Genomic DNA, 15,607 nt, shown 5'->3' on the forward strand with positions numbered 1-15,607 from the left:
ATGGACTTCTAAATGGACTTCAATATGACTAATGAAGCATCAGAAGTTGTCTATGAGTATGTATGGAAAGTTCAAGATTGAGGATTTTTTGGCCAAAAATATTTTCCTTGGGTCAAATATGGACTTCTGTATGGCTAATATAACATCACAACAAGTCAATCTTTACGAATAGCAATTTAATGTTCAGGTACTCTTTGGCCAGGAATATGACCATTAAGTCAAAAAGTGACCTCTGTATACAGAATTCAAAGACTCTGTATGGCAGATTTTTTATCAAAAGTAGTCTATTTTTTTTTTTTTTTTTTAGGACCCTTTAACCGGAAATAAGTTCAATAGGTCAGATATGGCCATATATGGCTTATGAAGCATCAGAATGAGTCAATGAGTATGTATAGAAAAATCAAGATGAGGACTCTTTGGCCAAAAATATGTTCAGTAGGTCAAATATGGAATTCTGAATGGCTGATTTAACATCAGGAGTCTCTAAGTTTATGTAGTTTAAAACCAATTAGGACCCTTTGACCAGAAATAAGTTCAATCCGTCAAGATATGGACTTCTAAATGGACTTAAATATTGCTAATGAAGCATCAGAAGTTGTCTATGAGTATGTATGGAAAGTTCAAGATTGAGGATTTTTTGGCCAGAAATATTTTCCTTGGGTCAAATATGGACTTCTGTATGGCTAATATAACATCACAACAAGTCAATCTTTATGAATAGCAAGTTAATGTTCAGGTAACTCTTTGGCCAGGAACATGGCCGCGGGAAGTAGGGGTGCTGAGGGTGCTGCAGCACCCCCTGACGACAGCTGTTTCACTACATTGGCATTTAAGATGACATTACTTTAAATAACTTTCAACATGTTTTTTAAAACACCTTCTACCTTTATAAAATTACTCTAAAGATAATTCGTTTTGATATGTTGTCGAATATGGTTTTATAACTAAAAGAAATGTATATAGCCTACCAAAAGGCAAAAGCCGATCCCGCATGGAGTAACACTGCTGAGGACCAGCATCTCAGAACTCATTTGACACTCATTTAATGCATGATCTTGTTCACTCAGACGTCGGTGAAAAAATTTAATAGATGTCTTGATTAAAGCATTCTTTGGCTTTAGGAGAACGTGTTTTTCCATCCCACTCTTTTCCATTGTTTTTCAGTGTGAACGCACTCGTGTTTAACTGTTGCGCTACATATTTAGAAGACGCTTTTATCCAAAAAAGGAACAAAGCAATTCGTCAAATGTCATTCATAATACGGATTAGACAATAGTAATACAGGGCTAAGATTATCACAAATAAACACAAGATTTTGACGCATATCCAAGGGTTTGTGGCGGGGAGTGTGAAGCGCGCACTGCATGGCACGGAGGCGCGGGCGCGAACTCCTATCAACAGTGAAACAACTTCTATAGTTGTTTTTAACCGTGAAAATACTCTATAATTTCTGGTCATACAGAAAATAATAATACATTATTCGTAACTACTTTTATTTGTGTAAATTCACAATAACAAGAAAACGTTGTGCGTTTGTAAAATAAAATAAAACAATCATGCCGCGCTTTCATGATCTCCGTAAACTGGAGCGCGAGAACTGAAATAAAATATAGCCTATGCCTATGTAGGCTAAAGCTTGAAATGTCCACTTTAAAACGAACAAATTCGAATCGAAAGCTAATACATTTTGTTCTGATTATGTAGCCTAATCCGTATGAAAGGTGCATTTCTCTTAAGGCGCATCTGCTTAACAGCGGAGATGGAGATGTGTTTTTAGCCGACACTGATTTAGTAATCCCCTCTTCTCATTCAGCAGTGCGGGAAAAATATAATTTCCAGGTTCTAATTTTGTCTTAGAAAAATAGTAAAATCAAAAAAATATTTTTTTCGTCTATATTTTTTTTTTTTGCGCAGCATTCGGTCTAGCCTACAGTTCAAATTAAAATTGTGTTGGTCAACTTAGCGTTTTAAAAATACAACAACCGTTTTCGTTTTGGATAAGTGCCCTGGATATAAGCCTACCTCTCTATCTCTCTTAAATATTTTTGTTCTCTCTGTTTTGTCATTTAGTAAACTTTATAGATTTCAACCATATTATTCCTTCTTGAGTCTCTTTAACAAGAACTTAGATTAATGTATGAATTTAATAGTGATTTTGTGACCTATGATGAGGGAAGAATCATGATACCCTTGGTAGTACCATCAAATGATAGCCTATAGCGATGTCATCAGGATACACACACCGGTAGGCAGTGGCCATCCTTACCTGGTGACCACACCAGAATTTATAGTTTACCCACCTCTTTTTTTGGTTGCGCTCGCGTCTCGCGCATGACACAGCGTTCTCAAAACGCAGCACTCTAGTTAAAATAAGTTAAACTAAAACGCGCCTCGAGACCTTGCGTTTTTCCCTCTTCCACTGCCCGCGTGTGGCATCTTGCATTTTCGCTTTGAAAGATAATGCATTCTGTGTGAACCGGCACATAACTCAACTGAGCATGTATCATAATGTAAGATGCAGCTTTTTGTGCTGTGTTTTTAAAATGTATCATGAGTTCTGAGCGTTCTCACATAACTCTGTCCTCATTCCTTTGTATGGTCATCTTTTTGTTTGGGCTTTTTAATATTATGATTTTGTTAAAAAAATTCTCTACCGTCACCACCCCGCAATATCAAGCCCCGCCCCATTAAGCCCCGCCCCCAGCACCCCCTAGATAAAATATGTTCCCGCGCCTCTGGCCAGGAATATGTCCATTAAGTCAAAAAGTGACCTCTGTATACAGAGTTCAAAGACTCTGTATGGCAGATTTTTCATCAAAAGTAGTCTATATTTTTTTTTTTTAGGACCGTTTAACCGGAAATAAGTTCAATAGGTCAGATATGGCCATATATGGCTTATGAAGCATCAGAATGAGTCAATGAGTATGTATAGAAACTTCAAGATTGAGGACTCTTTGGCCAAAAATATGTTCAGTAGGTCAAATATGGAATTCTGAATGGCTGATTTAACATCAGGAGTCTCTAAGTTTATATAGTTTAAAACCAATTAGGACCCTTTGACCAGAAATAAGTTCAATCCGTCAAGATATGGACTTCTAAATGGACTTAAATATGGCTAATGAAGCATCAGAAGTTGTCTATGAGTATATATGGAAAGTTCAAGATTGAGGATTTTTTGGCCAGAAATATTTTCCTTGGGTCAAATATGGACTTCTGTATGGCTAATATAACATCACAACAAGTCAATCTTTATGAATAGCAAGTTAATGTTCAGGTAACTCTTTGGCCAGGAATATGTCCATTAAGTCAAAAAGTGACCTCTGTATACAGAGTTCAAAGACTCTGTATGGCAGATTTTTCATCAAAAGTAGTCTATATTTTTTTTTTTTTTTTTTTTAGGACCGTTTAACCGGAAATAAGTTCAATAGGTCAGATATGGCCATATATGGCTTATGAAGCATCAGAATGAGTCAATGAGTATGTATAGAAACTTCAAGATTGAGGACTCTTTGGCCAAATATATGTTCAGTAGGTCAAATATGGAATTCTGAATGGCTGATTTAACATCAGGAGTCTCTAAGTTTATATAGTTTAAAACCAATTAGGACCCTTTGACCAGAAATAAGTTCAATCCGTCAAGATATGGACTTCTAAATGGACTTAAATATGGCTAATGAAGCATCAGAAGTTGTCTATGAGTGTCATGAGTCTGGTATCCTTTTCTTTCTCTCTCTCTTCTGTTCACACGCACACGCTCACTCACACTCACGCACACACACACACACACACACACACACACACACACACACACACACACACACACACACACACACACACACACACACACACACACACACACACACACACACACACACACTTTCCCATACTCTCCTTCTCTCTACCTCAGCTGTTCCTAGTTGCAATCAGCCTTCGCGCTAATTCTCTCACCTGTTCTCTCTTTCCTCTGATTGTGTCTGCTACTTCTAGCTTTCCCTTTTCCCTGCTTCTTTGCCAGATTATTTCGTGTGTTCGCGTTGCATGAGTTCCTGTTTTGTCCGTGCCCTGTCTGGATCTGGTCTGTACTTATCTATTCGCTGAGTTTGCTGATGATTAATTGTTCTCTACACTTTGCCCAGTTTACCTTCTGCTGTCGGCTGCCAGAGCTTTTATCCGCCAGCTGTATGACGTATCCTCTCTGAGAGACCCGAGAATTGACGCCGCCAGCCCTGGTCCTTCTGCTGTGCTCATTCTCGTGAAGTTATTTTGTTATATGTCTTATCGTCCGTATTGACGGCTGTTTTCTGTTATCTACAAGAGGATTTCTGTTCACCTGGACTTTGCTCTCTCATTAAAGACATTGTATTGCATTTTCGCTTTTGGGTCCTTTCTCACCTCTCATAACAGAATAATCTGGCCACCATGGACCCAGCGAAAGAGAACCCTATTCTGGCGGCCGTCGAACTCCAGGGAGCTATGCTTGGAAGGCATGATGAGGAACTGACTGCTGCCAGACACGCCGTGGAGACCCTGGCCGCCCAGATGTCAGATCTTTCCCATCAGGTTTACCAGCTCCGTCGAGATCCACCTACTCCTTCCAGAACACCGGAAACCCCTGAGCCTAGAATTAACAACCCTCCTTGTTACGCTGGTGAGCCGACGGAGTGTCGTTCTTTTTTAACTCAATGCGAGGTCGTTTTCTCTCTTCAGCCAACCACTTACTCAAGGGAGCGAGCCCGGATTGCCTATGTCATTTCTCTCCTTACTGGACGGGCTCGCGAGTGGGGAACCGCCGCCTGGGAGGCTGAGGTAGAGTGCACTAATCGCTTTGATCTGTTTAAGGAGGAGATGATACGCGTGTTTGATCGCTCTGCTCATGGGGATGAGGCGTCCCGTATCCTTTCAACTCTCCGCCAGGGAAGACGTTCCGCCGCGGACTTTTCTATTGAGTTTCGCACGCTGGCAACTACCTGCGGATGGAATGAGCCCGCACTGGTCGCTCGATTTCTGGAGGGACTTAACGCTGACATAAAGGATGAGGTTATCGCCCGTGAGGTACCCACACTTCTCGACCCGCTCATTGACATGGCTATTCGTATTGAGAAGCGTTTTGATCTCCGTCGCCGCACCCGGGGCGTGGAGACTACCCTATCTTCAATTCCATCTGCCTCCTCAGCACCCGCTCCCGCCCGTTCAGAGCCAGAACCCATGCAGCTGGGAGGTCTTCGCCTCTCCGCTAAGGAACGTGAACGCCGAATCGCCAACCGCCTATGCATGTATTGCGGTTCAGCCGGCCACTTCGTTTCTACATGTCCGTTAAAAGCCAACGCTCGCCAGTAGAGGAGGGATTACTGGCGAGCGCAACTTCTCTGGTCTCTTCTCCCAAGTCCTGCACCACCATTCCCATCACTCTGCACGGACCTGGTTTCTCTGTTACCTGTGACGCCCTGGTTGACTCTGGGGCTGAGGGGAATTTCATTGATGAGGCTTGGGCTCTGGAACAAGGTATTCCTTTGAAGGAACGTGAGGAGTCCACTCCCCTTTTCGCCTTAGATGGTAGTGTCCTCCCTCGGGTTCACCTAGAGTCTGTTCCTTTATCTCTCACTGTCTCTGGTAATCACCGCGAGATTCTTTCTTTTTTAATTTTTCGTTCTCCGTTCTCCCCTGTAGTTTTGGGCCACCCTTGGCTTGTTAAACATAATCCTCACATTAACTGGTCTAAGGGCACTATTCTCTCATGGAGTTTATCCTGTCATGTAGAATGTTTAATGTCTGCTATCCCTCCTGTTTCCTCTGTCTCTGTTTTTCAGGAGGAGCCGGGCGATTTGACTGGGGTTCCGGAGGAATATCTCGATCTACGGGCGGTGTTCAGTCGTTCCCGGGCCACTTCTCTCCCTCCGCACCGTCCCTACGATTGCAGTATTGATCTCCTTCCTAGTACAACCCCGCCCCGTGGAAGGCTTTACTCTCTGTCGGCGCCTGAGCGTGAAGCGTTAGAGAAGTATCTTTCTGAATCTCTTGACGCTGGTACTATTGTTCCCTCCTCCTCTCCCGCCGGTGCGGGATTCTTCTTTGTGAAGAAGAAAGACGGCTCTTTGCGTCCCTGTATAGATTATCGAGGGCTGAATGACATAACCGTCAAGAATCGCTATCCTTTGCCGCTTATGTCATCTGCCTTTGAGCTCTTACAGGGAGCAAAGATCTTCACAAAGTTGGATCTCCGCAACGCTTACCATTTACTTCGCATTAAGGAGGGAGACGAATGGAAGACCGCGTTTAATACGCCTTTAGGGCACTTTGAATATCGCGTTCTTCCTTTCGGTCTGGTAAACGCTCCGGCCGTTTTTCAAGCTTTGATTAACGACGTTCTCCGAGATATGCTTAATATTTTTGTTTTTGTATATCTCGACGACATTCTTATCTTTTCACCCTCTCTCCAAGTTCACGTGCAACACGTACGTCGGGTCCTCCAACGCCTTCTGGAGAATCGTCTTTTCGTTAAGGCTGAGAAATGTACCTTTCACGCGCGTTCTGTTACTTTTCTCGGGTCTGTTATCTCAGCAGAGGGGATTAGCATGGACCCTACTAAGGTTCAGGCTGTCACCGATTGGCCAGTCCCTGACTCTCGCGTCGCACTTCAGCGGTTCCTTGGCTTCGCTAATTTTTATCGTCGTTTTATACGAAACTTTAGCCAGGTGGCCGCGCCGTTGACGGCTCTCACTTCTGTCAAGTCCTGTTTTAGTTGGTCTGAGTCCGCCCAGAGGGCTTTTGATCACCTAAAGACTCTTTTTACCACCGCTCCTATTCTAACTACCCCCGACGTTTCTAGACAATTCATTGTCGAGGTCGACGCGTCAGAGGTGGGCGTCGGCGCTATTCTTTCTCAACGCTCCGCCTCTGACGACAAGGTTCATCCCTGCGCTTACTTCTCTCACCGTCTATCGTCCGCTGAGCGTAATTACGACGTGGGTAATCGTGAACTGCTCGCCATTCGTTTGGCTTTGGGAGAATGGCGACAGTGGTTAGAGGGGGCGACCGTTCCGTTCATTGTCTGGACTGATCATAGGAACTTAGAATACATCCGTTCCGCTAAGAGACTGAACGCGCGCCAAGCCCGTTGGGCTTTATTTTTTGCTCGTTTCAATTTCTCCATCTCTTACCGTCCCGGCTCTAAGAATGTGAAACCCGATGCTCTTTCCCGTCTTTTCGGTTCCTCTGATGTCACCTCGACCCAGGAGGTTATTATTCCTCAGGGTTGTGTTGTTGGCGCTGCTATCTGGGGAATCGAAAGACTGGTTAAGCGCTCTCTTTCTCATTCCATCTCTCCGCGTAACGTTCCTAAGGGTCTCCTCTTTGTTCCCGTTTCTGCGCGCTTAGCGGTCCTTCAGTGGGGTCATTCGTCCAAATTGACTGCCCATCCCGGCGTTAGGGGCACTCTCGCTACCATTCGCCAACGTTTTTGGTGGCCCACTCGCGAACGAGATACGCGTCGTTTTATTGCCTCTTGCGTCGTGTGTGCCCAGACTAAGTCGAGTAATTCTCCTCCGGCCGGCCTTCTCAGACCCCTTCCTATCCCGTCACGTCCTTGGTCACACATTGCCCTTGATTTTATTACCGGGCTTCCTCCGTCGGCGGGTAATACTGTGATTCTTACCGTCGTTGACCGATTTTCTAAGGCCGCTCATTTTATCCCACTCGCTAAACTCCCCTCTGCCAAGGAGACAGCCCAGATTGTGGTCAGTCATGTTTTCAAGCTTCATGGTCTTCCCTCGGACGTCGTTTCTGATAGGGGTCCTCAATTCGCGTCCCAGTTCTGGAGGGAGTTTTGCCGTTTAATCGGGGCTTCCGTCAGCCTTTCGTCAGGTTTTCACCCTCAGACCAATGGTCAGGCTGAACGAGCCAATCAAAGTGTCGGTCGTATATTGCGTAGTCTGGCTTTTCGCAACCCTGCGTCCTGGGCAGAACAACTCCCCTGGGCCGAATATGCTCATAATTCTCTGCCTACGGCCGCCACCGGTCTGTCGCCGTTTCAGTGCTGCCTGGGGTATCAACCTCCCCTGTTTTCGTCTCAGGATTCTGAATCTAATGTCCCGTCGGCACAGGCTTTTGTTCAGCGTTGTAAGCGCACTTGGAGAAGGGTGAGATCAGCTCTCTGTCGTTCTAAGATTCGTACCCAAAGAGCCGCTAACAAGCGTCGTGTTAAGAGTCCTAGATATCTTTGTGGTCAGAGAGTGTGGCTTTCCACCCTCAACCTGCCTCTCCAGTCTGTCTCCCGCAAGTTGGCCCCCCGATTTATTGGTCCGTTTCCGATTACTAGGATTATCAGCCCAGTTGCTGTCAAACTCAAGCTATCTCCTAACCTCCGGCGCATCCACCCTGTCTTTCATGTTTCGTGCATCAAGCCTGTCGTGCGCGCTCCTCTTCGCCCCCCTGCTCCTCCCGTTCGTGTCGAGGGAGCTCCGGTTTACAGAGTTCGTAAGCTGCTTGATATGCGTCGTCGGGGTCGAGGACACCAGTTTTTGGTGGACTGGGAGGGGTATGGTCCGGAGGAGAGAAGCTGGATTCCTTCCCGGGACGTCCTGGACCGCTCGCTCATTGATGATTTCCTCCGTGCCCGCCAGGCCCCTCCCTTGGGAGCGCCAGGAGGCGCTCGTTGAGGGGGGGGTACTGTCATGAGTCTGGTATCCTTTTCTTTCTCTCTCTCTTCTGTTCACACGCACACGCTCACTCACACTCACGCACACACACACACACACACACACACACACACACACACACACACACACACACACACACACACACACACACACACACACACACTTTCCCATACTCTCCTTCTCTCTACCTCAGCTGTTCCTAGTTGCAATCAGCCTTCGCGCTAATTCTCTCACCTGTTCTCTCTTTCCTCTGATTGTGTCTGCTACTTCTAGCTTTCCCTTTTCCCTGCTTCTTTGCCAGATTATTTCGTGTGTTCGCGTTGCATGAGTTCCTGTTTTGTCCGTGCCCTGTCTGGATCTGGTCTGTACTTATCTATTCGCTGAGTTTGCTGATGATTAATTGTTCTCTACACTTTGCCCAGTTTACCTTCTGCTGTCGGCTGCCAGAGCTTTTATCCGCCAGCTGTATGACGTATCCTCTCTGAGAGACCCGAGAATTGACGCCGCCAGCCCTGGTCCTTCTGCTGTGCTCATTCTCGTGAAGTTATTTTGTTATATGTCTTATCGTCCGTATTGACGGCTGTTTTCTGTTATCTACAAGAGGATTTCTGTTCACCTGGACTTTGCTCTCTCATTAAAGACATTGTATTGCATTTTCGCTTTTGGGTCCTTTCTCACCTCTCATAACAATGAGTATATATGGAAAGTTCAAGATTGAGGATTTTTTGGCCAGAAATATTTTCCTTGGGTCAAATATGGACTTCTGTATGGCTAATATAACATCACAACAAGTCAATCTTTATGAATAGCAAGTTAATGTTCAGGTAACTCTTTGGCCAGGAATATGTCCATTAAGTCAAAAAGTGACCTCTGTATACAGAGTTCAAAGACTCTGTATGGCAGATTTTTCATTAAAAGTAGTGTATATTTTTTAATTTATTTATTTATTTTTAGGACCCTTTAACCGGAAATAAGTTCAATAGGTCAGATATGGCCATATATGGCTTATGAAGCATCAGAATTAGTCAATGAGTATGTATAGAAAAATCAAGATGAGGACTCTTTGGCCAAAAATATGTTCAGTAGGTCAAATATGGAATTCTGAATGGCTGATTTAACATCAGGAGTCTCTAAGTTTATATAGTTTAAAACCAATTAGGACCCTTTGACCAGAAATAAGTTCAATCCGTCAAGATATGGACTTCTAAATGGACTTCAATATGGCTAATGAATTATCAGAAGTTGTCTATGAGTATGTATGGAAAGTTCAAGATTGAGGATTTTTTGGACAGAAATATTTTCCTTGGGTCAAATATGGACTTCTGTATGGCTAATATAACATCACAACAAGTCAATCTTTATGAATAGCAAGTTAATGTTCAGGTAACTCTTTGGCCAGGAATATGTCCATTAAGTCAAAAAGTGAACTCTGTATACAGAGTTCAAAGACTCTGTATGGCAGATTTTTCATCAAAAGTAGTCTATATTTTTTATGAATATTTTTTTTAGGACCGTTTAACCGGAAATAAGTTCAATAGGTCAGATATTGCCATATATGGCTTATGAAGCATCAGAGTGAGTCAATGAGTATGTATAGAAACTTCAAGATTGAGGACTCTTTGGCCAAAAATATGTTCAGTAGGTCAAATATGGAATTCTGAATGACTGATTTAACATCAGGAGTCTCTAAGTTTATATAGTTTAAAACCAATTAGGACCCTTTGACCAGAAATAAGTTCAATCCGTCAAGATATGGACTTCTAAATGGACTTAAATATGGCTAATGAAGCATCAGAAGTTGTCTATGAGTATGTATGGAAAGTTCAAGATTGAGGATTTTTTGGCCAGAAATATTTTCCTTGGGTCAAATATGGACTTCTGTATGGCTAATATAACATCACAACAAGTCAATCTTTATGAATAGCAAGTTAATGTTCAGGTAACTCTTTGGCCAGGAATATGTCCATTAAGTCAAAAAGTGACCTCTGTATTCAGAATTCAAAGACTCTGTATGGCAGATTTTTCATCAAAAGTAGTCTATTTTTTTTTTTCTTTTTTTTTTTTTAGGACCCTTTAACCGGAAATAAGTTCAATAAGTCAGATATGGCCGTATATGGCTTTTGGAGCATCAGAATGAGTCAATGAGTATGTATAGAAAAATCAAGATGAGGACTCTTGGGCCAAAAATATGTTCAGTAGGTCAAATATGGAATTCTGAATGGCTGATTTAACATCAGGAGTCTCTAAGTTTATATAGTTTAAAACCAATTAGGACCCTTTAACCAGAAATAAGTTCAATCCGTCAAGATATGGACTTCTAAATGGACTTCAATATGGCTAATGAAGCATCAGAAGTTGTCTATGAGTATGTATGGAAAGTTCAAGATTGAGGATTTTTTGGCCAGAAATATTTTCCTTGGGTCAAATATGGACTTCTGTATGGCTAATATAACATCACAACAAGTCAATCTTTATGAATAGCAAGTTAATGTTCAGGTAACTCTTTGGCCAGGAATATGTCCATTAAGTCAAAAAGTGACCTCTGTATACAGAGTTCAAAGACTATATGGCAGATTTTTCATCAAAAGTAGTCTCTATTTTTTTTTTTTTTTTTTTTTTTTTTTTTAGGACCCTTTAACCGGAAATAAGTTCAATAGGTCAGATATGGCCATATATGGCTTATGAAGCATCAGAATGAGTCAATGAGTATGTATAGAAAAATCAAGATGAGGACTCTTTGGCCAAAAATATGTTCAGTAGGTCAAATATGGAATTCTGAATGGCTGATTTAACATCAGGAGTCTCTAAGTTTATATAGTTTAAAACCAATTAGGACCCTTTGACCAGAAATAAGTTCAATCCGTCAAGATATGGACTTCTAAATGGACTTCAATATGGCTAATGAAGCATCAGAAGTTGTCTATGAGTATGTATGGAAAGTTCAAGATTGAGGATTTTTTGGCCAAAAATATTTTCCTTGGGTCAAATATGGACTTCTGTATGGCTAATATAACATCACAACAAGTCAATCTTTATGAATAGCAAGTTAATGTTCATGTAACTCTTTGGCCAGGAATATGACCATTAAGTCAAAAAGTAACCTCTGTATACAGAGTTCAAAGACTCTGTATGGCAGATTTTTCATCAAAAGTAGTCTATATGTTTTTTTTATTATTTTTTTTAGGACCCTTTAACCGGAAATAAGTTCAATAGGTCAGATATGGCCATATATGGTTTATGAAGCATCAGAATGAGTCAATGAGTATGTATAGAAACTTCAAGATTGAGGACTCTTTGGCCAAAAATATGTTCAGTAGGTCAAATATTGAATTCTGAATGGCTGATTTAACATCAGTAGTCTCTAAGTTTATATAGTTTAAAACCAATTAGGACCCTTTGACCAGAAATAAGTTCAATCCGTCAAGATATGGACTTCTAAATGGACTTCAATATGACTAATGAAGCATCAGAAGTTGTCTATGAGTATGTATGGAAAGTTCAAGATTGAGGATTTTTTGGCCAAAAATATTTTCCTTGGGTCAAATATGGACTTCTGTATGGCTAATATAACATCACAACAAGTCAATCTTTACGAATAGCAAGTTAATGTTCAGGTACTCTTTGGCCAGGAATATGACCATTAAGTCAAAAAGTGACCTCTGTATACAGAATTCAAAGACTCTGTATGGCAGATTTTTTATCAAAAGTAGTCTATTTTTTTTTTTTTTTTTTTAGGACCCTTTAACCGGAAATAAGTTCAATAGGTCAGATATGGCCATATATGGCTTATGAAGCATCAGAATGAGTCAATGAGTATGTATAGAAAAATCAAGATGAGGACTCTTTGGCCAAAAATATGTTCAGTAGGTCAAATATGGAATTCTGAATGGCTGATTTAACATCAGGAGTCTCTAAGTTTATGTAGTTTAAAACCAATTAGGACCCTTTGACCAGAAATAAGTTCAATCCGTCAAGATATGGACTTCTAAATGGACTTAAATATGGCTAATGAAGCATCAGAAGTTGTCTATGAGTATGTATGGAAAGTTCAAGATTGAGGATTTTTTGGCCAGAAATATTTTCCTTGGGTCAAATATGGACTTCTGTATGGCTAATATAACATCACAACAAGTCAATCTTTATGAATAGCAAGTTAATGTTCAGGTAACTCTTTGGCCAGGAATATGTCCATTAAGTCAAAAAGTGACCTCTGTATACAGAGTTCAAAGACTCTGTATGGCAGATTTTTCATTAAAAGTAGTGTATATTTTTTATTTATTTATTTATTTATTTTTAGGACCCTTTAACCGGAAATAAGTTCAATAGGTCAGATATGGCCATATATGGCTTATGAAGCATCAGAATTAGTCAATGAGTATGTATAGAAAAATCAAGATGAGGACTCTTTGGCCAAAATTATGTTCAGTAGGTCAAATATGGAATTCTGAATGGCTGATTTAACATCAGGAGTCTCTAAGTTTATATAGTTTAAAACTTAGAGACTCCTGATGTTAAATCAGCCATTCAGAATTCCATATTTGACCTACTGAACATAATAAGTTCAGTCCGTCAAGATATGGACTTCTAAATGGACTTCAATATGGCTAATGAATTATCAGAAGTTGTCTATGAGTATGTATGGAAAGTTCAAGATTGAGGATTTTTTGGCCAGAAATATTTTCCTTGGGTCAAATATGGACTTCTGTATGGCTAATATAACATCACAACAAGTCAATCTTTATGAATAGCAAGTTAATGTTCAGGTAACTCTTTGGCCAGGAATATGTCCATTAAGTCAAAAAGTGAACTCTGTATACAGAGTTCAAAGACTCTGTATGGCAGATTTTTCATCAAAAGTAGTCTATATTTTTTTTGAATATTTTTTTTAGGACCGTTTAACCGGAAATAAGTTCAATAGGTCAGATATTGCCATATATGGCTTATGAAGCATCAGAGTGAGTCAATGAGTATGTATAGAAACTTCAAGATTGAGGACTCTTTGGCCAAAAATATGTTCAGTAGGTCAAATATGGAATTCTGAATGGCTGATTTAACATCAGGAGTCTCTAAGTTTATATAGTTTAAAACCAATTAGGACCCTTTGACCAGAAATAAGTTCAATCCGTCAAGATATGGACTTCTAAATGGACTTAAATATGGCTAATGAAGCATCAGAAGTTGTCTATGAGTATGTATGGAAAGTTCAAGATTGAGGATTTTTTGGCCAGAAATATTTTCCTTGGGTCAAATATGGACTTCTGTATGGCTAATATAACATCACAACGAGTCAATCTTTATGAATAGCAAGTTAATGTTCAGGTAACTCTTTGGCCAGGAATATGTCCATTAAGTCAAAAAGTGACCTCTGTATACAGAGTTCAAAGACTATATGGCAGATTTTTCATCAAAAGTAGTCTCTATTTTTTCTTTTTTTTTTTCTTTTTTTTTGGACCCTTTAACCGGAAATAAGTTCAATAAGTCAGATATGGCCATATATGGCTTTTGGAGCATCAGAATGAGTCAATGAGTATGTATAGAAAAATCAAGATGAGGACTCTTTGGCCAAAAATATGTTCAGTAGGTCAAATATGGAATTCTGAATGGCTGATTTAACATCAGGAGTCTCTAAGTTTATATAGTTTAAAACCAATTAGGACCCTTTGACCAGAAATAAGTTCAATCCGTCAAGATATGGACTTCTAAATGGACTTCAATATGGCTAATGAAGCATCAGAAGTTGTCTATGAGTATGTATGGAAAGTTCAAGATTGAGGATTTTTTGGCCAAAAATATTTTCCTTGGGTCAAATATGGACTTCTGTATGGCTAATATAACATCACAACAAGTCAATCTTTATGAATAGCAAGTTAATGTTCATGTAACTCTTTGGCCAGGAATATGACCATTAAGTCAAAAAGTAACCTCTGTATACAGAGTTCAAAGATTCTGTATGGCAGATTTTTCATCAAAAGTAGTCTATATGTTTTTTTTATTATTTTTTTTAGGACCCTTTAACCGGAAATAAGTTCAATAGGTCAGATATGGCCATATATGGTTTATGAAGCATCAGAATGAGTCAATGAGTATGTATAGAAACTTCAAGATTGAGGACTCTTTGGCCAAAAATATGTTCAGTAGGTCAAATATTGAATTCTGAATGGCTGATTTAACATCAGTAGTCTCTAAGTTTATATAGTTTAAAACCAATTAGGACCCTTTGACCAGAAATAAGTTCAATCCGTCAAGATATGGACTTCTAAATGGACTTCAATATGACTAATGAAGCATCAGAAGTTGTCTATGAGTACAGAGGCGCGGGAACATATTTTATCTAGGGGGTGCTGGGGGCGGGGCTTAATGGGGCGGGGCTTGATATTGCGGGGTGGTGACGGTAGAGAATTTTTTTAACAAAATCATAATATTAAAAAGCCCAAACAAAAAGATGACCATACAAAGGAATGAGGACAGAGTTATGTGAGAACGCTCAGAACTCATGATACATTTTAAAAACACAGCACAAAAAGCTGCATCTTACATTATGATACATGCTCAGTTGAGTTATGTGCCGGTTCACACAGAATGCATTATCTTTCAAAGCGAAAATGCAAGATGCCACACGCGGGCAGTGGAAGAGGGAAAAACGCAAGGTCTCGAGGCGCGTTTTAGTTTAACTTATTTTAACTAGAGTGCTGCGTTTTGAGAACGCTGTGTCATGCGCGAGACGCGAGCGCAACCAAAAAAAGAGGTGGGTAAACTATAAATTCTGGTGTGGTCACCAGGTAAGGATGGCCACTGCCTACCGGTGTGTGTATCCTGATGACATCGCTATAGGCTATCATTTGATGGTACTACCAAGGGTATCATGATTCTTCCCTCATCATAGGTCACAAAATCACTATTAAATTCATACATTAATCTAAGTTCTTGTTAAAGAGACTCAAGAAGGAATAATA

The sequence above is a fragment of the Phoxinus phoxinus genome (assembly GCF_949152265.1).
Source record: "Phoxinus phoxinus genome assembly, chromosome: 24".
Lineage (NCBI taxonomy): Eukaryota > Metazoa > Chordata > Actinopteri > Cypriniformes > Leuciscidae > Phoxinus > Phoxinus phoxinus.